General features: G+C 42.0%; 1 protein-coding gene across 5 annotated transcripts in view; it reads right to left on the bottom strand.

Annotated features, from left to right (window-relative positions):
• Positions 1-27374, bottom strand: part of GPD2 (glycerol-3-phosphate dehydrogenase 2) — a 146345-nt gene extending 118971 nt beyond the window's left edge. Inside the window, exons 1-2 of one of the 5 annotated variants that reach the window (XM_063647488.1) lie at positions 8928-9041; positions 5369-5434 (exon numbers count right to left, since the gene is read on the bottom strand). The gene's annotated coding sequence lies outside the window, so the exon portion shown is untranslated. Of the gene's footprint in view, positions 1-5368; positions 5435-8927; positions 9060-26196 lie in introns of those variants that run through there. The other 4 variants (XM_054477820.2, XM_054477819.2, XM_054477821.2 and 1 more) reach the window with 4 other exon arrangements.
• Positions 27375-27899: the final 525 nt, after the last annotated feature.

Below are 27899 nucleotides of genomic sequence, written 5' to 3'. Positions count from 1 at the left end.
AAATGTATTTGGGGAAGTATCTGTTGAAGATGCTTTATGAAATCCTGAGCTTATTTTTTTTAAATTATGACTGAATTTTTAATAATAATTAGTTATAGCACAATAACTTGTTATTGTTCAGTTCATTGTAAAAGAAAGTTCTCAATTTGAATATAGCTCTATTACAAACATCACTACACATATATTTAATGTATAAGTGGTGACTGAGAGTTATAAGAGATCAAGAAGTGCGCTGGGGTGGTAAGACCAGTCACTGTTTCCTTGACAGAGGGAAGATCCCTAGGAAACAAAGCTGACTAGTTTTTCCATCCTGTAGTCTTTTTTCTCCTGTAGCCTGTTGAAATTTACATTTAAAATTTACTCCTCTGTACATCTAATAATCCGCAAGTATAAATGGAACTACAACAAGGAGCCAAAGTACAGATACAATGCACATATGAAAAAGGAAACCTGAGACATACTGTAGTGAAAATAATCATGTATTAGAATATTTAGCTTACTGATTACACTTCCTAAAAATGTCTGACTCACAAGGAAATAAGAATCAGATGAGAGAAACAGATTGAAGTAATTCATACTGCTAACAAAATTCCCATTTAAAGTAAGTGAAAACAATGTATTTCCTAAATGCTCCATCCCCACTCCAAAAAAAGTTAAGAAAATATACTACATTTTCCTTCACCTATGCAAAAATAATGAGGAAAGCTGTATTTCTATCTCAGTCATTTTGGCTAAAATGATCTTGGTCATAAGATCTTACTCTTCCCACTCGAATGTTGCATCCTTTCCAAACTAAAGAAAAAGATATTTCTTTTCTTCTTTAAAAGGGCTGGCACAAACCCTCATGAAAAGCATTCAGGTACTATAGTCTAGTCATTCTGCATAAGATGCTGGGTGTCAACATTACTGAGCTAATACCACAGAGGTGACAGGTCTAAAATTTAAATAGCATAAATAGAGAAAATAAAGGGTTCGACTCAATATTCCTTTTAAAGCTGTCATTGATCTTTTTTTAAAAAAAGAACTCTATATATAGTCTTTCCCAAAAATATATAATTCTCTATATTGTATTTCCAAAACTCTAAATTAAAAAAGGAAATCATCAGGGGGTATTCTGGAAGGAAAGACTCCCTTGTAATTCTTTCTCTTCCACTAACTTGTTCTGTGATTTCAGGCAAATCACTTGAACTTGCTGATCCTCACTCCAACTGTATATGAGTTAGCCTTCAAAATGTCCAAAGCTATTTTAACTTTAAAAGTTTATGGTTTTTCTTCATTCAATAGATGCAGAAGGGAAAACAACCCTCATGCATTAAATGTGGCATTCTCTTAATGTCCTATTTATTTAGCACTGTTAGATAATTAAAACTTGTATTCATGGTTTTATTCAATAATTATTTACTGATCATCCAACACGTGTCAGGCACTGAGCAAACAGAGAACACACACAAAAAAATCCCTGCATTCCAAGAGTTTACATCTGCGTGGAGTATACAGTTAAAAAAAAAATTCTGTATTCTTTTGGATTAAAATACTACATTTCAAAAATGTAAGTCACACTTTGGCTTCTTAAATAATATTAACCATGAATTCAATTATTGATGACTTACAGCCATCCATATGTACATGCTATGATATGGTGATGGCCTCAGGAATAATAGGAGTGACAACACTATTAACCCCTTTACTTTGTGGTCCCAGGTCCCAGTCTGTTCCTGTATGAATTCTTCCTCTCTCTGCTTTATACAATTTTCCTGTTTCCTCCAAACTATCAGGCTGATGATAATCTTCCCTGTTTATCTTTGAGCTCACTTCTTTTTTTTTTTTTTAATACTTTAAGTTCTAGGGTATATGTACACAATACGCAGGTTTGTTACATATGTATACATGTGCCATGTTGGTGTGCTGCACCCATTAACTCATCATTGTTACCACTGTGGTTAGAAAAATGACAGCCAAGTTAGTTTAACTGTGTTTCAAATACAAGTAAATAGCTCTAAGCAAAGCTAAAGGAGCTACTTACTAGAATTTTAACACTTGGTTTTCAATGTTCTGGCTCTAACTTTTCAGGGATCTTTTTACCCCCTTCTTTTATGTGTTTCAGGTTAGTGGAACTTACCAGAAAACATCTGGATTTTGCTATACACACTGTGAATGAAACAAACTACCCAAGCCTCTTACATAGAGTTAAGAATGTCAGGCTAGGTGCGGTGGCTCATGCCTGTAATCCAAGCACTTTGGGAAGCCAAGGCAGGCAGATCACCTGAGGTTGGAAGTTTGAGACCAGCCAGACCAATACGGAGAAACCCCATCTCTACTAAAAATACAAAAAAAAAAAAAAAAAAATTTATCCGGGTGTGGTGGTGCATGCCTGGAATCCCAGCTACTTGGGAGGCTGAGGCAGGAGAATTGCTTGAACCCGGGAGGCGGAGGTTGCAGTGAGCCGAGATCACGCCACTGGACTCCAGCCTGGGCAACAAGAGCAAAACTCCATCTCAAAAAAGAAAAAAAGAAAAAGAAAAAAAGAATGTCAAACCAGGTACATGCACAGAGTCCAGGCCTTAGAAAAAGAAAATTCTTATTTCAATTCTACCTCATCTGAACAGATCCACGTTATCTTGAAAAAACATGGCAACACTCTCTGCTTCTGTGCTAGAAACAATTAGTATATTTTTCTGTGCTCTCCTGGATTTAAAGAAATATTTGCAGATAAATGGACCAAAAAAATCCATCTGCTGCTTCTAAAAAACTCGAAAATTCCTTGAGAACTGGCTTATTGAAAACATACCATTAGCAAAGGAAAGATTAAAATTGTAATTTCTTAGAATATAACCAAAGCAAGAGTTCCATCAGATACTCAGGAAAGTATCCCTGAAGGACCTACCCAAGTGAAGAAGACAGGAGGAGGCGCATTGGTTCAGGTAACATACATTCAACTGGGATTGACTGAATACCTGGCAGATCCCCAGCACTGTTCCATGGGCTGGGAATTCCTCTACTCTCATGGATTGGAAGAGACAAAAATAAACATGTAAACAAACATAAAAATTAAGTATTTTGAAAGTGAAAATTACTAGGAAAAAATAAAGATGAAATAATAGGTTAGAGGATAACCGGGGTAGGCTGGACATGGTGGCTCATGCCTGTAATCCCAACACGTGGGGAGGTTGAGGTGGGAGGATTGCTTGAGGTCAGGAGTTTGAGACTAGCTTGGGTAACACAGTGAGACCCTGTCCCTACAAAAAATAGAAAAAATGAGCTGGGCATGGTAACATGCACCTATAGTCCCAGCTACTCAGGAGGCTGAGGCAGGAGGACTGCTTGAGCACAGGAGTTGGAGGCTACAGTGAGCCATGATCACACCAACCTGGGTGACAAAGTGAGACCTTGTCTCAAAAACAAACAAACAAAAAAGTCAGTGGAGGATTTTAATCAGTACAATGATACAATGAAATTTATATTTCAGAAAGACAGGAAGAAATGCCCTAGCTGCAGTACAGAGGATGCCTTTTAGGGTAATAAGAGTAAAAGTAGAGCCTGGAAGGTCAAGGCTACAGCGAGCTGAGATCCCACCACTGCACTCCACCCTGGGCAACAGAGTGAGACCCTGTCTTTAAAAAAAAAAAAAAAAAAAAAAAAGAGAGATAGATAATGTGATAATTTAGTGCTTGCCTGCAGGAACACAGCTACTCCTATAGGCACAGCCAGGGACCTGCTAGTCATAGGATGCTGTCTTTGGCATATTCAAATGACACCAATGACCCCCAGGAGAGAGAGAGGGTTGCTTTTTCATTAGGATACCATTAGCCATGTTCATAATGAGCAGATGCAAGTATAGAAAAAGGACACAATGGGAAAGGGGGAAAGAGTTAACAAATTATATGAGAAAACAGGCAAAAATACCAACTGCAATCAACAAGATTCTATAATAGGGAAACAAATACTTTAGGGATAAACTTGAATGTAAATATGTATTGAACTTACATACTTGAAAGACTGTTCTTTCACTCAGTCTAACAGGCTAGTAACAATGAACAGACAGTGTCAATTAAGAGAGCCTCTTAAATGCCAACAGAAGTCTTTTTCATATTTCTATTTCCCCTTGGGCTGGGGTTGTTTCCAGGTGACTTTTCTCGCCCCACAACTCATTATAATTTGCACTGATTTTGGACCCATATTGGAAAAGAACCGTAGGTCACATCTCAAAAGACTGAGGCACCCAGAACATTTCCCACCAACCACAGGCCAGGAAGTTAAGAGCTGTGTGAAGCTTATTGACCCAGCTGAGTATAGATTTAATAGGCAAGAGAGACTGCATATGATTAATTACAGTTATTTATATTTATGGGTTTGAATCTTGAGGATGCCTGGCCTATCCCCATTTTATTTCATAATTTTCCCCCTATTGGAGACTGAAGAGCAAAAGTCAATTGCCTGAGTGTTGGCATCACACTGGAAACTAAAGGGCCATGCATTTCAATTCCAGCTCAAGGAACACTCTGGCTGAGCAGATGCAATTCACCAGACCCCAGTGGGCTAGGATCGTACTGTTCTCAGTCAAATCACATAGCTGCTGGAATTCAGCAGAGTACATTAGCAATTTATACTCAACAGCCTCTCTTCAACCATAAATTTTGAAATAATTTCGAGATAATGTCTGAGATAAAATTGGGATAATATTAAGTAAAACCTAAACTTAATCCAAAAAATGTAGGCCATAGTTTGAGCCTCTGTTCCTACCATGAAGCAATCAGGAGGCAAGTGACTAAGTGGCATTTCTAATAGGATTCCTGTCAAAACACCAGGTTCAGTATCAATCCAATGACCTTCAGGCCTGACCTCACCTAGTGCACTTGAGCTTACTCCTTCGGTCACTCGTCTGGCAGCTGCCAGCAACATGGTGTGTTTTTCAGATTATACTACATGGCAGCCAAGTGCTCTGCAGAGATCACAGAACGGGCAGTCAGCAACCTGAGGTGTCAGTCTACCCTACCATAGTCTCAGCCTGAAGAAAGCCATCAGACTTCCCTGGACTTCAGTGTCCTCACGTAAAAGATTGAGATCTTCCATATAGTCCCTTTTTCTTTCTTTTTTTCTTTTCTTTTTTTTTTTGAGACGGAGTCTTGCTCTGTTGCCAGGCTGGAATGCAGTGGCATGATCTCAGTTAACTGCAACCTCTGATTCCATGGTTCAAGCGATTCTCCTGCATCAGGCTCCCGAATAGCTGGGATTACAGGTGTGAGCCACCATGCCCAGCCTATATTCCCTTTTTCATGGCACTGCTGGACCCATAACCCTTGCCTTTGGCACTCCAAGGCCTTCTGCCATTTTTCCCACCTAAACCGGACAGTAGGGGTAAGTCACTCACCATGCCAAATGACTGCCATCAACATCCCCTGAACGCACTCTGACTTGAAAAAGCAACACTTTCATACTGAAAAGAATCATAATAAAGAAAAGTCTAAAAAAATTAATGGCACCCTTAAGTAAGTTAGACATTCTAGAATTTCTTTACCTTGTAGGAATTAATCCTTTCTGGGTTAAGTACACTCTGGATAGAGATGGGGTAACGGACAAGTAGAAAATTAATTATGAAGAGAACAAAAGTAAATAAAACAGTATCTCTGAGTGTGTGTATACATATATATATTTCTGTTTTAAAGTATATGTGCATACACACACATAGACACTCACAAGTGAAGGCTAGACGAAGATACCCCAAAATGTTAAAAATCTCATCTTTGAATGGCAGTATTATGAATCATTTTTATTTTCTTCCTTGTGTGCATTATTTTCTAGATGTCTAAAATAAGCATGAATTATTCTTTTAATTAGAAAAAAAATGTGGAATATACGTGTGCATGCATATAAGAGAAAGAGATCTGAAAAAAAAGAATTCCAAAGAGCACCATGCAGATGGACAGCTGACATTTGACCAAATCCCATATCATCTGACCATTACTTGAGTGATTTTCCTGTTATACAACTTTTCTCATCTTTAATGAACTACAGTAAAAGACCCATATAGAAAAAGAAAAAGAATAGTTTGCCTTTACAATTTATTAGGAATCTTTGAGTAAGAACTGGAAAATGTCACAGAATTATCTACCTCATTCTAAAAAAATCTCCACCCTAACTAAAATGAATTTGCCTTGAGCATGGGACACAATAACCATTTAAGCTTGAGTTAAGCTGCACCTAAACTCGCCCTACATTTTTAGTTATTGCACATTACAGCCCCTCGGGGATTTGCAGTTTTAATGCAACACTGGAAATCCCAACAACAAATCAAACCAGAAACTGCAAAGCTGATCAACCTTCCTGGAATTGGGTGTTTCCCACATTTCAACTCCATAACTACAGAATCTCTTTAGTTAACACACCCAGGGGGCCCCTCCACTGTGCCAGGCCCTAAAGGAAGTCCACAGATGCACAGAGAAGAGACAGACCACCCTAAAATGGGGGCCAGCATTCCCTCTCTCTCCCCACCCTGTGATAATTTAGTGCTTGCCTCCAGGAACACAGCTACTCCTACAGGCACAGCCAGGGACCTGCTAGTCATAGCCTGCTGTCCTCGGCATATTCAAATGACACCAATGACACCCAGGAGAAAATTCAGTGCAGGAGGCAGCCAGTGTAGGAGACAGAAGACACAGACAGCCCTGGGTGAATTCCAACTTAGCCACTTACTAGCTGTGTGACTATGAGCTTTAGTTTCCTCATTTATAAAATCTCCTTTGTCACAAGTTATACTGAGAATTCGCGGTAATGTAAGTAAAGCATAAAAACACATCTGCTATCCAGCAACTCCCACTGCTAATACATAATATTACTGCGCATATACAATAAGCTCTGGCCTTTTCACACATTGTCCACATTTGCACGTGGAATTGGGATATAGAAGACTATCGTTACGAGACAGCAAAAGCAACCAACCAATTTCCATTGGGCCACAACCCTGCTTTGGCCTAACCAGCACTTTGTTCTGAACAACCAAGTACACTTAACACTCACAGGTTGGGGAAATAAATCCCATTGTTTCCCTGAAAAGACACAGGCAGGCGGCCTCTTCTGGCATATCTCTAGCATCTTTCCCCCAAATAAACATTCACTCAAATAGAATGGACACTCTTATTTCAGAGTGTTCTATCAAAAATAAATCCATATGAAGCCCAACATCTAATGCAGATCTATTTCCGGGTCACAGGTTACCTGTTACAGAGGTCAGAAGGAGGCAAGAGGATTTTCACTTCAGGTCAGGCTCTAATCACATGGAGTCCAATGTTTATACCTCTATCTCTAGTAGTCTGTCAAGTGGCAGATTAAAAATATTTCCTGTAAGAAGCCTGAGCAAAGGTTTGTGGCCTGAGTTAACCCAAGTCATTGGGACAACTTTGACCCATATGAGTAGTTTCTGGTCCTCTATTTAGAATAGTACTTCTTGGTATTTATTTTTATTTCAGAGATGGTGGGGAGTTGCTTTCTGGCTCTATCACAAACTCTGGACACCATCTAAGTACTTTAGGAAAAAATACTAATAAAAAATCAAAATGCCATGGAAACAGTCTATGAGTCAATTTTTTTTAAAGAAATCAAGCTATTTCTCAAGAATATGTCCCTTCTAGAATGATATCCTAATCTCAAAATATAAAAGCATACACTGCATCTTTGTTTAACCTTACAATGAGAACTGGGGAACGAGGGTCAGTGACCCCATCTCAAGTGCCAAAATGGGCCTTGCTTGGTCACTCATGCAGAGCATGCTAACCACTGTGTTGCCCAAACCACCTTTACACATGCTACACCATCTCCTTACTGCTCAGACTCTCCCACAGCCCCCAACCCACCTTCACCCTCCCCTTTCCAGCATTCCCTATCCATCTACACTAAAGAGTGACTCACTCCTGCCCCCTCATTTCACATTTGCCCTTCCCACTCTTACTTGATTCATTCTGCTGCCATCTGATTTACATTATCTTAATTCTTTGGAATATAGAATTAATTAGTTCATGTAAGATCAAGAAGACCAACTTTTTTTTTTTTTTTGAGACAGAGTGGCACTCCATTGCCCAGGCTGGAGCGCAGTGGCATGATCTCTGCAACCTCCACCTTCCAAGTTCAAGCAATTCTCCCACCTCAGCCTCCCGAGAAGCTGGGATTACAGTCGTGCGCCACCACACGCGACTAATTTTTGTATTTTTGTAGAGACAAGGTTTCACCATATTGGCCAGACTGGTCTCAAACTCCTGACCTCAGGTGATCTGCCCACCTCAGCCTCCCAAAGTGTTAGGGTTATAGATGTGAGCCACTGCACCTGGCCCAAGAAGACCAACATTTGAAGAGACCTAAAGGACTAGACTTTTAACCAATATTCTAGAAGGCTCCATACCCCAATCCTACAATTGTAAATGGGCACTAGAAAATGCCCAATTAAACAACCAGAAAATCATATTTGTTTGCATTTCTTTGGTGTACCACTGAAAACGTTAATGATTACAATTCACCAAAAAACAATGGCAATGGTGAGCAAAATCACTGGATAAATCAAGCAGTAAAAGTCACTCAGTAGAAGGAAAAGAACACAGGATGAAGTCTGTTTCCCATCCTAAATAACTACATGGACATCAGTTTTTTTCTGCACTCATCTACTACTTCATCAGAAAAATTTCCTACACTGTTAAAAAAAAAGAAGTAAAAAATATATAATTTAGATTTCACCAAACAAAGGCAATACGGAAACTCAAATATGCAGTGAGTTTTCATTTACTCAACAAACATTTGTGGCCACCTACTGTATTAGACCACGGGTAAACAAAGATGAATCACTTACTGGTTTCTGCCTTTAAAAAACTAATAGCTTAGAGAGGAGCATTCTAACACAAATACAAATGATAAAAATAAGGACAAGGGGCTAAGGGATTACTTACCCCTGAAGGAAAGAGAAGGCAGGAAGCATCAGGGGAGGTTTCTAGGGAAGGCAATATGTAACTTTAACAGTGAAGGTTTACTATGTCCAGAGTGACTATGAGCAAAGACATAATGGTATAAGACAACACATCATTTTCAGGAACAAGAGGGTGTGGTCTGACTAGGGCATAGGGTGGAATGAGTAATCCTAAGTAAGGAGGCAATGAAACTCAATAGAGCAAGGCAGAAGAATCACTGGAAATCTTAAATACGAGTCAAAGGAATTTGGACTTTGTCATTAGACAAAGGATTGTAAAGAAGGCTTTTAAGCATATGCTTGGCTACATACTGTGTTATAAGGACTGTGGTAGTCAATTTATGTGTGTTACATTCATCTTCACAACATTCCTAGTAGGATTAGATAGAACCATGGTTGAACTTAAAAGACCATTCTCTCATTCCTAATTTTCCAGAGCAGTCTTGAGAGATAAACTAAAAGAACATGAATCTGGGAGTAAGGAAATCAGAAGACTGGATTCAGGGCAGTCAGGAGACTGGACACAACTCCTGAGAGTCCATACTAAGACAACGACAGTCATTACAGAATGGACAGCACAAAGTCCAAATCCATTTTGGAGGGAGATGCTAAGATGACTGCTCCCTGGGAGCAGCAGTCCTTAGTCCTTCAAAAAGAAGACCCCTCCCTCTCCCCCAGGGGTTACACCACCATCATGGCTGAAAAGAGGCCCTAAGAGCACCTCATGCTATTGGCCACTGAAGGGCAGCTGGTCCCCAAGGAGGCCTTTATACTCCAACTGGCCACTACGTCTTCAGGAGATGACCCAGGCTACAGACACACTAGGAAGGCTTTTTCTCACCCCTGGCCACTAAGCAACAGGAGCTGCCACATAGTCCCTACCCAATTTCCCCCAAGACATCACCAGGACTAACCCTAGCCCACAGCCTAGCTCCACAGCCCTCTTTTCCTCAGTCATCACCAGAAGACCAATCTTCCCCATCTCTCACCTTCCCAGGCCTCCCTCCCTCCCACTCTGCCCTCTGGTACTTAAAATCTATCCCCAGCAGACTCCATTAAATTCTCTTCTCTGAGTGTTCCTTTCACCAAACTAAACCTTGAAAACACAAAGAAAGTAAGATTTAACCTGAATTTCAGAGGCTGAACCCTAATAACACTGTTTGCCCAATATCATATAAAGAGAAGCTTGGTTATATTATCACCTTTTTTTTTCATAGAGATAGGGTCTCACTATGTTGCCCTGGCTGGTCTAGAACTCCTGGCCTCAAGTAATCCTCCCATTTGGCCTACCAAAGCACTGAGATTACAGGCCTGAGACACCACACATGGCCCTATATTCTCATACTTAAGTCTAGTTTCAGCCAGTATAAACAAGGATGGCTATGGCAGTTGCTAAAGTATCAAAATACCTCTCAACCAGTTGACAACTAGCTATGATCAAGAGATTAAAGAGTTAATACCTAGCTTCACAAAAGGCCCCCAGAACCCTGCTCCTGATGGAAGACCGACATCAGCAGGTTACCATTTCATATGAGTTGTCAAACACTTTGAGTAACGACTCTGTTCATAACCCCAAGATCCCCTAACCTAGAGGTGGATTAAGTGTCTCTCCAGCTCACCTTCCAATTTCTCTTCTATCTTCTTTCAAAAGTCTTACCTGTCTGAAGTTTACGCCATTAGACTTTACCACCCATTATCCCTTCTTGCTGTCATCTACCCAACTACTGCTATTTCCCCTTATTTGCTGATGACCTTCACACCTATTTCCCTTTCCAAACTCATCTGTCTTCATCATTGCAGTTTTCTTTTTTGTTTTGTTTTTTGTTTTTGAGGCAGAGTCTTGCTCTGTCACCCACGCTGCAGTGAAGTGGCGTGATCTCAGCTCACTGCAACCTCCACCTCCCGGGTTCAAGCGATTCTCCTGCCTCAATCTCCCAAGTAGCTGGGATTACAGGCATGTGCCACCATGCCCAGCTAATTTTTGTATTTTTAGTAGAGACAGTGTTTTGCCATGTTAGCTAGGCTGGTCTCAAACTCCTGACCTCAGGTGATCCACCTGCCTCAGCCTCCCGAAGTGCTGGGATTACAGGCCGGGCCATCATTGCTGTTTTCTACAACTACATGAAGGCTCCAATTCCTCAACCACCTCACCTCTGATGACCTTTGCTTTGACCCTACCTTATTATCATAACCTCTGATGTGGGCATCCCCACTATTTATATCAACTCCGCAGACTCCAGCCTCAAGCACCCCACACCGTAAACACCACCTTCTCTTTCTTCAGTTTATCTATTGTAATCTGGAATTTCCATTCCACCATCTTGGCATTATCTGGCCCTTCAGTTCATTGATCCTACTATTTGCTTCACTATCAGTCACTTCTCCTGCTGCCTAGCTGAGAATTAAATTAGGTCCATCACTGTAATTTCTCCCTTCCAAGCACCCTTAACTCCCTTGCTCCTTTCTTCATGCTTCATTCTTACTTGGCAAATCCCCAAACCAGTTAAACCCAACTATCTGCCTGTTTCACATCTCCACCCAAACAGCTGAAGAAACTGCCTGGGAAAAAAAACACGTAACCACAACTGGCCTCAATTTAAATTCATAGCTGCAAATCATTAATGTGCAATCCACACTGACCCACAATCCTATTACATTTCCCCAGGAGGTTTCAAAATAGCCATTTCAAATCTCTTTTCCCAAACCTGTTTCACCCCTCCACACCCCAATATCATCACACTTCACTGGGAAAGTAAAGTAGATGCAACTAGGTAAAAATTTCATCTTCCCACCACCCAAATGATGACTTACCCACCTCTGTACTCATTCTCTCTGCAGTCCTTCCTTTTACTAATAAAATGTGCCTGTTTCAAGTAAAGACCAATCATTCTATTTGTACACTAGATCCCCTTCCTTCCTGGCTCTTCAGAAATTTTATTCGTACAATTACCCATCACTCTCCCCTACCTTCATCAGCTCCTCTTCTCTACTTCATCATTTTGTCAGCACAGAAATTCACTGTATTATCCTCTAGTTCTAACAAACCCTCCCTTGACCAATATCCTCTTCCAAGAACTTTTCCACTTCTCTGCTTTCCTTCATAACAAAACTTCTTGAAAGAGTTGTCTATAAGCACTGTCTCCACTTCCACAATTCAATTCAATAAACTTTGTCCCAGCCTCTTCTTAAACTATATGTCAAATTGTCAAAATCACAAATGACCTCATTTCACCAAATGTAATCTCTATAATTAACATAGTAGAACCATCTCTTTTTTAATATGTTTTGAACTCTTAGCCTCAGAGACACCACGCTCTTCTGCTTTCCTTCCTATCCCACTGGCAACTCCTCCTTCTCTTCTATATAATAGTTGCTCAATGACCTGCTTCTCTCTATATACATTCTCTATAGGTAACTCCAACCAGTATCAAATATAACCTATATGCAAATAATTCCTAAGTCTGTATCCTCAGCCAAAGCCCTCTCAGAATCTCCAAACCCCATTCACCCAATTGTCTGACATCTCCAAAGGAATATCTAATAACCACTTCAAACTTAGCCAAAGCAGAACACTTTCTATCTTCCGTCAAGTCTGCCTCTCTCCTAGCTCTCCCCTTCTCAGTAAGTGGACCAGCTCTCAAATAGAAAATGCAAGGCTTTGTTTTATTCTTCTTCCTTTCCTCCAAATAATCTAGCAGCCAAGTTCACCCAACTAATTCTATCTCAAAAATATATCCTGAATCTATCCACTTCTTTCTGTGCTTTTTCTCTTTGAGACAGTCTCACTCTGTCACCCAGGCTGGAGTGCAGTGGCACAATCTTGGCTCATTGCAACCTCTGCCTCCCAGGTTCAAGGCTCCTGCCTCAGCCTCCCTAGTAGCTGGGATTACAGGCATGTGCCACCATGCCCGGCTTTTCTTTTCTTTTTTCTTTTCTTTTTTTTTTTGTATATTTAGTAGAGATGGAGTTTCACCATATTGGCCAGGCTGGTCTCGAACTCCTGGCCTCATGTGATTCACCCGCCTCAGCCTCCCAAAGTGCTGGGATTACGGGCATAAGCCACCACGCCCAGCCCACTTTTTTCTATCTTTAATACAATGGTTGTCCATTCAATAATAAGTTCTCAGTTGGGCAACCAAAATAGACTAACTAACCCCCACTTCCCATATTCTGTTTACTTGTAGCAGCCAGCATAGTCTTTGATAGCATGTATTCTCAATGAGAGCAATATCACCCACAGTTGCTTCTTGGCAGGTGAAAAAATATTGCATATTACAATTGTTTGTGGCCCTCCAAACTTCAACTCTACCCAACAAAATCTTCTTAGCATTTAAGCAGTACTCTCTTGTTGGGGAGAAGTTAAGTTTTTAATTAATTAATTTTAATTTAATTTTTCTTGTTGGAAAGGTACAGTGAGAAGAAATTAAGAAAGACTATTTTATAGCAAAACCACACAGTTTCTCTTGCCTGCATATTATCCTCTAATGGTTTCTAGCCCCCTAGAATGAAATCTAAACATCTCACCTTGGATTATAAAGACCTATAGGATCCAGCCTTTCACTGCAGTAGGTTAAATAATAACGCCCACAACATATCCTCATCCTAATCCCTGGAACCTGTGAATGTTATAAGGAAAAAAAAACCTCATCAATGTGATTAAATTAAGAACTTAAGAGGGAAAGGTTATTCTGAATTACCAGGGGGAACCCTAAATGTAATCACTTTACATCTTTGTAAGAAGAAGACAGGGTGATTTGATACAGATGAGAATGCAATGATGTGACCACAGAAGTAGAGACTGGAGTGATGCAGCCACAGCCAAGTAATGCCAGAAGCCACCAGAACCTGAAGGAGTTAAGGACCATATTCACTCCTCAGAAGGGAGCACATCCTGCTAACTCCTTAATTTTGGCACAGTGAAACTGACTTCAGATTTCCGGCCTCCTGAATGATGAAAGAATAAATTTCTGTTGTTTTAAGCAACCAAGTTTGTGGTCATTTGTTACAGCAGCCACAGGACACCAATACAGACACCTCTCACTCTTACCCACTAAGTTCCAGATTTATCTGCCTTCTGATGTCTGTCAAATCAGGATTACTATTAGTGTTTTGGGGCCAGCTGCCTCTACCTGGAATGCTCTGCTCCTCAACTTTGCATGGCAAGCTCCTTCCAGTCATTCACGACTCAGCTTAAATGTCAAGTCCTCAGAGAGGCCTTCCCAAATTATTCAAATCCAAAGTATGCATACAACTCTTATCTTCTCATGTCTCTCCTTTATTTAAGCATTATTATTTCTTTGTTCCCCACTAAAACATAATTCTACAAGAACAGAAACTGTGTTTGTTTTGTATACCACTATAATCTTATTTGTGGAAAAATTCCTGACATAGGCCGGGCGCGGTGGCTCACGCCTGTAATCCCATCCCAGCACTTTGGGAGGCCAAGGTGGTGGATCAGGAGGTCAGGAGCTCAAGACCAGCCTGGCCAAGATGGTGAAACCCCGTCTCTACTAAAAATACAAAACAATTAGCCTGGCATGGTGGCAGGTGCTTGTAATTCCAGCTACTCGGGAGGCTGAGGCAGATAATTGCTTGTACCTGGGAGGCGGAGGTTGCAATGAGCCGAGATCATGCCGCTGCACTCCAGCCTGGGCCACAGAGCAAGAGTCAAAAAAAAAAAAAAAAAAAAAAGGGAAAATTGCTGACACATATCAGGTGACTGATAGACCTAACAAACAAATGGATGGATGATGTAGGCAGTGAGAGAAAAGATGATGGCATTTGTCAATAAGGAAAGGAATAGCATGGGAAAGAAGGAAGAAATTATGGGTCCTGACCCAACTGTGGGACATGCAAGTGGAAATGCCTGAGTTCAACGACTAAGTCTGCCTAGGAATGTTGATTTGGGATTGACTGAAATCAGGGATACTGATGAACTTGGTGCAAAAAGCCATCAACAGAGAAAAGAGAGTGAACTAAAGACAGACCCTGGGAATTCCAGTATCAAGGCAAAGAACCTGCAAAGAGATCCATAAGGAGTAATCCAAGAGAAGATGTCACAGTAGCCTAGTGAAAACTCAGTTTCACAGAAAAGAGAATGAGCAGAATCATGGAAATTTTAAGTAATAAAATCTCATTGATTTGTCAGTCAAGAGGACACTCATAATCATAACAAGAACAGATTTGGGCCAGGCTCACACCTGTAATCCCAGCACTTTGGGAGGCTAAGGAGGGAGAATCGCTCAAGCCCAGGAGTTCAAGACCAGCCTGGGCCACATGGCAAGGCTCCATCTCTATAAAAAAAATGTAAAAATCAATCAGGTATGATGGCCTGAACCTGGGGTCCCAGCCACTCAGGAGGCTGACGTAGGAGGATCTCTTGAGCCCAGGAGTTCGAGGCTGCCATGAACTATGATTGTGCTACTGCAGTCCAGCCTGAGTGACAGGATAAGACCCTGTCTCAGGAAAAAAAAAAAATACAGAGAGAGATTCATCTGAGATCGAAGACAGATTCCAACAGTTGTGGAGGGAATGGGAGGTGAAGAAGTAGAAAAATAATGCACAAAAAGTACTTTAAGGAAGAACAGCTTGAAGGAAAGGAGAAAGAGAGCATGTAGGAAGAGGGCAGAATGGGGCACAGGGGCAATGCTGGGTATTGGTCTTGTTTGTTTTTGTAATGGGAGAATCTTGAGCATTCTTGTAAATATTTGAAATGCATCTCAGCATCTCCAATACAAACAAACAAATAAATACATGCAGGTAAGCATAGAAAAATTTCATAGAATAAGGCACCTGAAGGGAATGGGGGATCCAGAGTACGGGGGAAAGCATCAACTTCGGATAACCACCTCTAAGTCAAGAATTAACAAGCGGTTGATGGATTCAGCTATAAAAATGATGTGGAAAGGAGAAAAATATTAAGATTTGACATGTTATTTCAATTCTCTCAGAATAATAGAAGGCAAGGGCCAGGTGCTGTGACTCATGCCTGTGATCCCAGCACTTCGGGAGGCCAAGGCAGGCAAATCACAAGTTCGAAACCAGCCTAGCCAACATGGTGAAACCTCGTCTCTACTAAAAATATAAAAATTAGCCAGGCGTGGTGGCACGTACCTGTAATCCCAGCTACTCTGGAGGCTGAGGCTTAAACCCAGGAGGCAGAGGTTGCAGTGAGCCAAGATCGTGCCACTGCATTCCAGCCTGGGTGCCAGAGCCAGATTCCATCTTACCAAAAAAAAAAAAAAAAAAAAAAAAAAAAAAAAAATGCAAAGACACTGTGAAGGGGACAGCTAAGTCATTATCAAAAATGCATATTCTCTTCTTCCTGGACTTGCAGCTAGACTACATGTGCCAATCTCCCTTTCAGCTAAGTATCACTACACAACAGACTTCCAGCCAATGGTATATGAGCAGAACTAATGCATTCATTTCAAGATTGTGTTTAAGGCCAGGCACAGTGGCTCACACCTGTAATCCCAGCACTTGGAGACGTTGAGGTGGGCGGATTGCCTGAGGTCAGGAGTTCGAGACCAGCCTGGTCAACATGGCAAAACCCCATCTCTACTAAAAATACAAAAATTAGCCGGGCATGGTGGCACATGCCTATAATCCCACCTATTCAGGAGGCTGAAGCAGGAGAATCGCTCGAGCCCAGGAGGCAGAGGTTGCAGTGAGCCAAGATCGTGCCACTGCACTCCAATCTGGGCAACAAGCGAGACTCATCTCAAAAAAAATAAGTGTGTGTTTAGAAAGTAGATATGCTTCCTGCCTTTCCCTTTCACCATCCACTGGCTGGCTGTAGTTGACAAGAAAGCCCTAAGGAATTGCTGAGTCATAAAATGGAAGAACCCAGAGTGCCTGAATCATTGAGAGGAAAGTGATCCACCAACAAAGACCATGATATAAGCAAAAATTAAACTTGTGCTTGAGCTTGTATCTATTTTCAGGCCTTTCAGTTATGACGGTTGAGCCTACCCTAACCACTAACCATCATCTTTTAATAAAGAAATGCCTGGGTGACATAAAAGACTCAAAGAAAATGCTGAAAGTTTGAAAAAAACTACAGCAAGAAATAGAAAAAGGTATTGTGTAGAAAAAGGTAAAATAACTCTCTCATAACTAAGGCTGGAGAACATATATTTTTATACATCTCCAATACACACAATCATTTTCGTTTTCACAATAACCATCAGAAACCCAAGTACAGGAGTAGAAAAGAAGACTGATACTAAGTTGCACATTGCTTCTGCATCCATTAAGACTAAGAAAATGTTAACAACTTCGTGGATTCCTACAAGTCAAATCATAAGCAATGTCGTTATAGGCATGCTGTGCTATGTATGCAACTATTTAAACAAGTTCAGCATCATTGGTGAAAACTGGTGAACTACAAGGTAAAGTATTAAGAAGTGTAAGTGTTAAATGGCACAGTTCAGTGGTTGGGCAGTGGAATATAATGTTGCAAAAGTCAGGAAATACATTACAGAAATAGGAATGGGATTATCTCTCGATTCTATTGTTTTTAAAACAGTTTTTAAGGGAGTTTCTGCCATACCAGAAAATAACTACATGCATGGCTTTAAGTCCCTTAACTTCTCTGTGCCTGTTTGCTCCCTGACATGACAGGGTTCACTGTTGATATGTTAAAAAATGTGCAAAGTATTCAGCACAGTGCCTAGAAAATGGCAACTGCTTAATAAATACTTGTCATTGCTGTTTATTATTAATAAGAAAAAGACCACGTTAGGTTAAATTGCTAAACTCCTTCCTATTTTGAAATTCTGTGAATCTGGCCAGGCACAGGGGCTCATGCCTGTAATTCCAGCACTTCTGAGGCAAAGGCAGGAGGATCACTTGAGGCCAGGAGTTCAAGACCAGCCTGGGTAACATAGTGAGACACTGTCTCTAAGAATTTTTTTTAAATTAGCCAGGCATGGTGGCACACAACTGTCATTCTAGCTACTCAGGAGGTTGAGGCAGAAGAATCGCGTGAGGTAGGAGTTCAAAGCTGCAGTGAGCTATAAATGTGCCACTGCCCTCCTGCCTGGGGAGCAGAGCAAGACTCTGTCTTTAAAAATAATAATAAATAAAATTATGTGTGTGTGTGTGTGTGTGTGTGTGTGTGTATTTGTTTTGGAGACAGTCTTGTTCTGTTGCCCAGGCTGGAGTGCAATGGCGTGGTCTTGGCTCACTGCAACCTCCACCTCCCAGGTTCAAGCAATTCTCATGCCTCAGCCCCCCGAGTAGCTAGGAATACAGGCACCCACCACCACGCCTAGCTTATTTTGGTATTTTTAGTAGAGACAGGGTTTTGCCATGTTGGCCAGGCTGGTCTCAAACTCCTGGCCTCAAGCAATCCACCTGCCTCGGCCTCCCAAAGTGCTGGGATTACAGGCATGAGCCACTGCCCCCTGCGGAATCTGTATTTTTTAGATAAGTATCCCAGCTACTTAATGGTGGGTGGGGATGGGGAAAAGGGGTTAATACTAGCAAACATAATGAAAGAAAAAATTGAAAATATACTTGTTATGATAGGTCCTATAAGCATAATCCTGAAGAGAGATAAAAGGAATGTGGCAGCCTCTAGATGTGAATGCTATACCTGGAGAGGCTGAGAGCAAGGAAACCCCAAACTCCAGGCAATAAAAGGAAAATCTAGGCCAGGGTCCAGAGGCAAACAGAACCCAGTGGCCATGACTGGCTTCCTTTTAGGCAGGACAAGAGAAATGAACATTTCATGCTCTCCATGGACTTCAAATTCATCCAGTCCAGCTACCTTATTTGACAGAGGAGAAAAGTGAAAGGTCCAGACACTGACCAAAGCCACACTTGAGTGGCTATAATGTGGCTGCAGGGATGCTCAGAAGTAGGTACTGCCCACCTTTGACCTAGCCCACATAAATGGCCCCCAACGCGTTGTCCCCATAGAATCCAACACCTTTGATAAGGGGGACAAGGTAATTTTTATAAGTCATCTTGTTATGAATTCATTTTCCAGATTCTTTCTTAAGAGATTGGATTAGGTGGGTAAGTAGGGGGAAGGGAGAAATTGGTGAAGAGAAGGAAGCCCTGGTGTCCTGACAGAGGTGCTGAGTCCTCAGTGGACATTAAGCGGCCTCCTTATTTGTAGATTCCGCCACTGATTTTCTTCAAGGATTCCTTTTATAATGTCGCTTCGCCCCTTCCCTCTCCTAAATATCCTTAAGATATTAAACCTCTCAGCACCTTAAGAGAGGGAAAAAAATTTTGAAATAAAAATAAAAAGATTAAAACTGCCAAATGTGTAGGGAGGGAGATGCCTAAAAAAAGATAAAGCTTAAAGTATCCAGTTGAATAAATTACCTGAAATACACCTGCCTGTGTGGTATCTGGTGTCCAATCACACCCAGCACACTCTTATCACTTATTGCTTGAATTAAGGATGACTGAATTATGGGGCAACCATTAATGAACAACTACTTACTAGGTGTCACCCACATGAAAGGCACTTGGATTAGGCATGTGAGGTCTATAAAATTGTGTAAGATCCAGCATGATCTTCCATAGGAAAGAAAATTATGCATGTTTGCAAATAATTACAGGAGACAAGCATCTATAAGGGAATTATGAGTAGCATAAAAAGAGTAGCTAAAGGGTTTAGAAAATATACAAGACATTTCTGACTGGGGCTGTGAGGGAAAATGTCATAAAACTAATAGCCAGGGGTCAGGGCACTCAAAGTTTGTTAGGATTTCAAAAAGTGAAATAGAAGGAAGAACATCAGAATAGGGACAGCAGTAGGAATAACATATATTTAGGGAATTCCAATTAGTCCAATGTGACTGGATCATAGAGAAGATAAGGACAGCACCTTAATATTAGGGTGAGAATGAAGGAGTCTCTGAATTAATTCCAAGACAAATATTTAGAACGTGATCAAATAGGGTAGAGTAATCCATGGAAGTGTGGAGCAGAGAGAGTGACATGATCAAAGCAGTTTGGGCATTACCACAATGAAACAAAACATCCTTTCTTTTTATTCTTTTTTATTATTCTTTTATTTTTTTATTTTTTTGAGACAGGGTCTTGCTCTGTTGCCCAAGCTGGAGTGCAGTAATGCAATCATGGCTCACTGCAGCCTCGGCCTCCTGGGCTCAAAGGATCCTCCCACCTCAGCCTCCTAAGTAGAAGGCACGCACCACCAGACGCAGCTTATTTTTTATTTTTTGTAGAGGCAGGGTCTCACATGTTGCCCAGGCTAGTCTCAAACTCCTGGGCTCAAGTGATCCTCCTACCTTGGCCTCCCAAAGTGCTGGGATTACAGGCATGAGCCAACACTTAGCCAATATCCTTTCTTTTATTCAGTTAAAATTAAAAGAAAACAACTTTTGAGAACCTAGTACTCTGAACTGTATTATTTTCATCACTTTTGAAGTACACTTAGAAGCTTATTTTATGTTTTCTTGAAATCTTGACCAAAGTTTCTCCTAATAAGTTTACCTTGAACATAAACTTTTGTTTCACATACGTATATAGCTATCTAAAGTTTCTACTTGGCCTTGGTGCTCATCAGCAGATACAAGTAGCAAAGCATTCTAAGCATGTCACCCCATTGTCATCAAGTAATACTCAGAGGTTATCTGATTTGACAGTAGCAGCTTCTAGAAATCTCGATTTCAGAAAACAGTCTCTCTGCCATAGCTTGTCATGTTTGTTTTTCCCACTATATTAAACCCTTTTATAGAAGGATATATGTGGACAATCAAATACGAGATTCCTTAGAGGACATATTAGTATTCAAAAAATATAAGGCTTGAAAAATCTATCAAACAATCATTGTTCTAAAGTACCCAGACTTTGACAGTATCTCACTGTCAAAAATACAGTACATAAGTAATTCTTTCATTTTGCCTGAATAATTAAAAGATGTCCCCAAATAATGTCTTTAAGTTTTGTCAATACATATGTAAGGAAAAATTATTCCTCTAGTCACAATACTTCTGACACCAAATGTATGGGTTTTCCACACCAAGAAATTCTCTATCTAGGGACACCAACTGAATATTTTACCATTTAACTCAATCTGACACGAACTGCCCAGAGTTTGTGCAGATGCCACAGGGTAAGGGCTGAGTCCCATGAGACTGCCCTCCACTTCAGATGCCAGTCAAAAATAGTGGGCCCCGGGATATCCACACTTCTGTTAGACTTAGCTACAAATCAGGGGTTCCTACAACCCCATCCTCAGATTTGATAATCTGCTATAATGGCTAACAGAACTTTACTTACTTTTTTTTGTTCTTTTTGTTTTTTTTTTTTGAGACAAGGTCTCACTCTGTCACTCAGGCTGGAGCATAGTGGCACTAACGCAGCTCACTGCAGCCTTGACCTCCTGGCCCCAAGAGATCCACTCGCCTCAGCCTCCAGAGTAGTGAGGACTACAAGCATGGATCACCACATCTGGCTAGTTGTTTTGTTTTTTTAATTTTTTTGTAGAGACAGGGTCTCTCCACGTGGCCCAGGCTGATCTCAAACACCTGAGCCCAAGTTATCCTCCTGTCTTGGCCTCCCAAAGTACTGGGCTTACAGGAGTGAGCCACCACAACAGGCCTACTTACACATACCAGTTTATTACAAAAGGTATTTAAAAAGACACAAATCAACAGCCAGATGAAGAAGTATACAGGGCAAGAAATGGGAGAAGGGGTGCCCTCTCTGGGCATGCCTTCCTTCCAGCACCTCCATGTATTCACCAACTCAGAAGCTTTCCAAAATTTAAGGTTTTTATGAAGGCTCCATGATGTGGGCATGATTGATTAAATTATTGTCCACTGGTGACTGACTGGATTCCCAGCCCCTCTCCTCTCCCCAGAGGTCTAGAGTGAAGCTGAAATTCTAACCCTCTAATTACATAGTTGGTTCCTCTGGCACCAGCTCCCATCCCCATCCTGAAGCTATCTAGGGTTCTACCAAGAGTCACCTGTCATCTCAGCAGTGTAGAAAAAGACACTCATCATTCCAGAGATCCGAAGGGTCTTAAAAGTTCTTTAGTCAGAACTGGGGACAAGTATCTTTCTTACTATATCACAATATGTCACAATACATTTGTACTTGAGAAGGAGAGACGAGACATCTATTAACCAATTTTTCCCACTAATTTTGTGAACTAATTGAACTGAAGCTTGACCTAAATAAATCAGAAATCATGTTTTTGCTGCATAAATCAGAAATCTGGTTTTGAAAGAACATAGAATTCTCTACTGAAAAATAGGAAATAAGAGCACAGATATGATATAGAAAGAAATACACAACTCAAAGAACTAGTAAGAGCCTCTAACGAGAGATCAAATCCCAGAACACAAGCCAAAGGGAAAACAAAAACAAACAAACAAACAAACATGGTCACATTCACATCAGGACACAAATTAGAATTCTGGATGCATTCTGACCACATCATTATCTAAACATCCTCAGGTATTCAAACCATCAACATCTCTTCCTTTCTTTTTCTTAAATGTTCCTGAGTTCACTCACTGGTCATATATTACAGAAAGAAGTCTATTCTAAAATTTTTAGAGATTTCCTGGCTTGCAGTCACATTGGCCCTTGTCTTTCTCACTTGGAGTTGAGTTTGATCATATCTTCCTCATACATTTCTTTCACGCATCATGTCAACAATTCTAAAACAAAGAAAAGTAAAACACACTTTATTAGTTTCTTCTTCCCCTAACATACCACTTCCAAGTTTTCTTCTTATCTCAAAAGTCTTAAGACATGATGGAATTATTTAAGTATTTTGATGAGCAACTAAAACTTACTTAATAATATCTTCTTAGTTTAGTTCCATTCAGTTCTTCTCTATCTCCCAAGTAACAATTTTGAATTTAGCGGGTTGAGAGGGGTCTCAACCCTGATGACTAATAATTTTCTCCTTATACTCCAGGTAAAAAATATATAAAATATACCCCATTGTCAAAACTGAATAGAGTCACTGGCAGGCCATCTGACACTTTTATTTATTTATTTATTTAATTTTTTTTTATTTTTATTTATTTTTTTTTTTTTGAGACAGAGTCTCCTTCTGTCACCCAGGCTGGAGTGCAATGGCACAATCTTGACTCACTGCAACCTCTGCCTCCTGGGTTCAAGCAATTCTCCTGCCTTAGCCTTCCAAGTAGCTGGAATTACAGGTGCCCATGATCATGCCCGGCTAATTTTTGTATTTTTAGTAGAGACAGGGTTTTGCCATGTTGGCCAGGCAGGTCTCCAATTCCTGACCTCAGGTGATCTGCCTGCCTAGGCCTCCCAGCCCAAAGTGCTGGGATTACAGGTGTGAGCCACTGTGCCTGCCTGGCTTGCTTTTTTTTTTTTTTTTTTCTGAGACAATCTCAAGCAATTCTCATGTTTTGGCCTCCTGAGTAGCCGGGACTACAGGCACGTGCCACCATGCCTGGTTAATTTTTGTATTTTTTGTAAAGATGGGGTTTCCATGTTGTCCAGGCTGGTCTCAAACTCCTGGGCTCAAGCGATCCGCCTGCCTTGGCCTCCCAAAGCAAAGTGCTGGGATTACAGGTGTGATCCACTGCACCTGGCCTATCTGACACATTTTTAAGCAAGTGTGTTAAAGGTGGACAAGAATGAAGAGTTACCATTTTAAGGCCAATCCTGAGCTTTAAACTTCACAGACATAGTGACAAGTATTCATTTCTTGCATATGCAAAATTTTACTGAAGATTTCCCATATAATTTTCAACAGAAAGATCATTTTTGAAAGTACATGATTATGTTGGCTTTTTCATACAATGAAGTACACAATAGCAAACAATCCTAAAACAAAGGTGATGTTTTCCATAGTCTTCAGGAAATGTTAAGTCTCTCTGTTACTGAAGTGGCATTCCCTTCACCAGGAAGCTGTCTCCAACTACTTGAGCCAATATATTAACCTTTTCCTTCATAATCATGTCAGTTCTGGCCAACATCCTACCGCTGGAAAAATCATTGTACAAGGTCTTATGTTGGTCTCCAATTGTTTTCCATCTATGTTTTACCTTGTTAAACAACTGTAAGCTTCTCAAAAGAGGATAACTATTTTTTTATTTAGCACTTATTACACAATATAATGCTGCACGAGAATACAGAAAATTTCATTTAAGAAGACTAGTGTTCATATATTTGATTTCTAGTTCTCTTTCTGAAGTGTTGTTTCTGCACTTAGGATAGCCCCATGAGTCCAGGTGTTGACAAACAGAAAGAATCAAGTTTTGGAAAACCTAAACAGCAACATCATCACATTCAAAAACTAAAACTGAGAAATTAGATACTGATCTGGAAACTGCTTCCCTTCTCTAATAACCATAGCTACCACTAACTCGCCTCTCCTCTCCTCATCCCAACACACTAAACTAACCGAAAAAAATGTACAGATAATTCATCCACAACATGCAAGAATTCTTTGCCCAAATTTTCAAGCTAACTATATTCTTTGCCCATATTTTCCTACTTGAGTATAAGAAGGAAAAATATAGGATGGAAGCTAGTCTTTTGAAGTCTACTACTTGCCAGGTACATTGCTAGCAATTTTACACACGTCATAGCATTTATTATCCGTATTTTGCCAATGAGACAATTGAGGCTGAGTTTTAAAAGATGACCTAAGGCCAAAGTCTTTGGCTCCCCGCTCCGCAACTACCCTCAGCTGGAGTTTGTTCCGCAGCTCAGTTGCTCATTGAGAAAACATTTATTGAGGGTGTATAACAAGCTAGTCACCCCTCTAGGCATTGGAGGTCACTCATTGAGAAAACATTTATTGAGGGTGTACTACAAGCTAGTCACCACTCCAGGCATTAGTTTTGAAAGTATGCAAGACAGAACAAGCCCTGCTACTCTCATAGAACTTACATGCTAGAGATGAAAGAAAACAACCAAACAGGATAAGTTCAGAGTTATAATAGTTTGCCAACATGAGTTATGCACAATAATCATCAAATCTTTTAAAATATCTACAATGAGATTAAATAGTTACCAAAAAAACTAAAGGGGGTGGTAACACTCACTAACAATTGGTAACACTGTGGCCCTTCTGTCAATTCCTGAACCAAGCCATTGCATCTTTGAATGAATCACGACGGAGAGAGAAGGAAGCAGAGCTCTAATGCTGCTTAGAATTTCTTTATAAAATAAAGTGACTCTATAAGCTAAGAGAATGGACTGTTGCAATGAATCCAGTGTTGGTTCTCAAACCCAAAACCCCATATTTATCCATTTATTCATTAAAATATTGCTGTACTATTTGACAAGTTGATTAGTAAAAGTCAAGGGAGTGTTGTAATTTGACATAACGCCCCTGTGAGAAACAGAGGGGGGTTTCAACATTCACATCACAAGGTTCCCCAGGCTGCACAAGGTCTCCATTGGGCAATGGCATCCAGATGTCACGTGGTGGCCAGCAAGAACTGTAGGACTGGGACTAGAGTGGTCAGTAGCTACCAAGAAGTGCCTGGGCCCAGTGTGACAGCTGCCAGCACCCTCCACACGCCAAAAAGAAACTTCACATCTCTTTAAACTTGGAACACATGCAAAATACTAACAGTTTTGTTTTAGCAATAAAGACTCCCTGTCACTTACTAACTTCCTTCCCTCACCTATTTATACAAGTATAAGTTGACTAGCTGCTATTTCTATAGCTGCCTTCTATGATATTTATAATGTGTTGTGTGTGATTTGGGTTGCCCATGTCACTAACACTTTGCAAGAATTTGTGTTTGTAAATTACTCTGGAACTCTTCTGGGAGTGAATATTCCACTGCACAAGGTGGAAGCCAGACTACAGACCATCTGCTAAGAGCAGCACTTCATTCACCCAGCTACACCTTCCTGCCAAAGCACTCTTTGCAAATCTATTTTTGCTGGTAGAAGTTACTACATAGGGAATGGAGGCTGTTTTAAGTTATCAGTGTGCACCTTCCATTTCCTCCTAGGACGGTCACACGCCAGCAGCTGAGTTTCTCAAAGAAGCCTCAGCCCTCCTCCAAACTCGTTCGCACTCTTGCTTCAGAAGGGAGCAACAATCCTTATCAGACTAGCCGCATCTACAAGCTAAAAGTTTGCATGAACTTTCAATGGGGTACCAACCCTCGCCCCAAAAGTCCTGCCACTTTACTATTTTACAAATGCCGCCTCCAAAATATAAACAACGAAACCCTAGAGAAGAGCGAATCCATCTTCTGCTGGTGGGAAGAAATTCTAAATCTTTCCCGTTTCCCGCCACCACCTACCGCAAGACTGGAGTCCCAGAACACTCGCCCGGGTCAGAAAGGGACCACTCCCCGCTAGAATCCCAGGGGCGGGGGAAGGGGTCTCCCAGGAAGCACACACCTGAGATAGATCCTCACGCGCGAGGGGCCAGCGGGCAGGAGCACCCAGTTCCTCCAGCCAGGGTGGAGTCGGCCTCCCCCCAGAATCAGAGCCTCGGCCCGGGTGCTCGCAGCGAGGCGCGCGGGGCTGTCACTCGAGGCGGGCTGGGCGGGTGTAACTCGAGCGCCGGGCGGGCCGCGCCCCCGCCTTCCCTCTTCCCGACTTCCTCCTCCCGCTACCGCGCCTGCTCCCTCCCGGAGGGCTGACCAGGGCGGCGAGGCCGCAACCTCCTGCCCGGATACCTCGGGCCCAGGCTCCTCCGGCCCAGCGGGGAACGCGGAAGTGGGGGCGGGAACCGGGGCCGGGGTTGGCGAGGGTGTGGGAGGGAAAAGCGCTGCGAACAGCGGGCGGCGAGCGAGGTGGTCTCCGCGGCCCAATGAACGTGACTAGACGGAGACGCGGGTCCTGCCGCCGGGTGGGGTCGCGCAGCGCCCCACGCAAGGGCCCTCGCCCCTGGCTGCAGTTCCTGCTTTGTGCCTCAGCGGTGCCGGACTCCAGACCTCCGCCCCGTCTTGCCAGCGGGCTGGCGGACTGGAAAGCCTGAGCTAGGCCAGGCTGGGGAAGACGGTGGCGGTGTCCGATTTCCTGTGCCCTCGCCCATGCGGGCCGCCCTGGCCATCTGCCTGCGGGAGAGGAGACACTCGTCCGCCGGCACGCTGGCGGGCTGGCTTACCTGACGACTTCTCGTTGTCCGCCCCGGGATCTGGCTTCTCCTACTGTGTACCTCCCGGCCGGCAGGCTTCCCTAGGCCTACAGACGTGTCCTGGAGGCGGGCGCCCCTGCGACCCCGCCGTCAGAGCCCAGAACCCTCGCCGGGCTCCCCTGGCGGGATCTGGAGGCGCGCCAGGCCTCCTGGCTCCCCGCCTGAATGTCAGCGCAGGGACCCGCAGGGAAGACCAAGCCCAAGCTCCAGGGGGTGGAATGCTAAGCACAGGTTCCCCAGACCCAGCCTCATACAGGTGGGGGGAGGCGGTGAGACCCGGCAGCTGAACAGCAGGCTTCCCACTTGCAACCCCCCGCCACCCAAAAAAAAAAAAAGACCCTGCCCACTGAGCATGCCCAGCTTACTTGTTGGAACTACTAGGGCTAGACAAGCCCAAGGGGACCTAAGGAAGGCCGAGTTGGGGCTCAAATGGACCCCACTTCTTTAACAGCTTTGCTCCGAAGACCTCTGGGTGCTGTACTAATAACCTTTCTATCGTGGTACTGGAAAATATCCAGGAGATGGACGGAAATGCCTTTCCAAAAGAAGGAAGAAAATTAGTGTGAACCAAAAACGCAGTGGTTTTTTTTAAATAAAGTAGTAAGTCACTCATTTAATGTCCTTAAATACCGCAGAATTCCTGTAGTTGACCTAGAGGAATGCATATATTTATTAAATCCCAAACTCAGTAACTTCAGGGAACCATCCCTAGTCCACAGAGGAGCAATGATTCTCACCCTTGGACACATTAAAATTGGGGGGAGGGGGCGGGGAGGGGTGGAATGCCAGATTTCCATCCCCAAGTCCAATGAATCAGTCTGGACGTGGGATCTGCAAGTCCTTGTATTTTAAAACTGGCTC

The sequence above is a fragment of the Pongo pygmaeus genome, chromosome 11 (genome assembly GCF_028885625.2).
Source record: "Pongo pygmaeus isolate AG05252 chromosome 11, NHGRI_mPonPyg2-v2.0_pri, whole genome shotgun sequence".
Lineage (NCBI taxonomy): Eukaryota > Metazoa > Chordata > Mammalia > Primates > Hominidae > Pongo > Pongo pygmaeus.
This window is presented reverse-complemented; position numbering and strand designations above follow the sequence as displayed.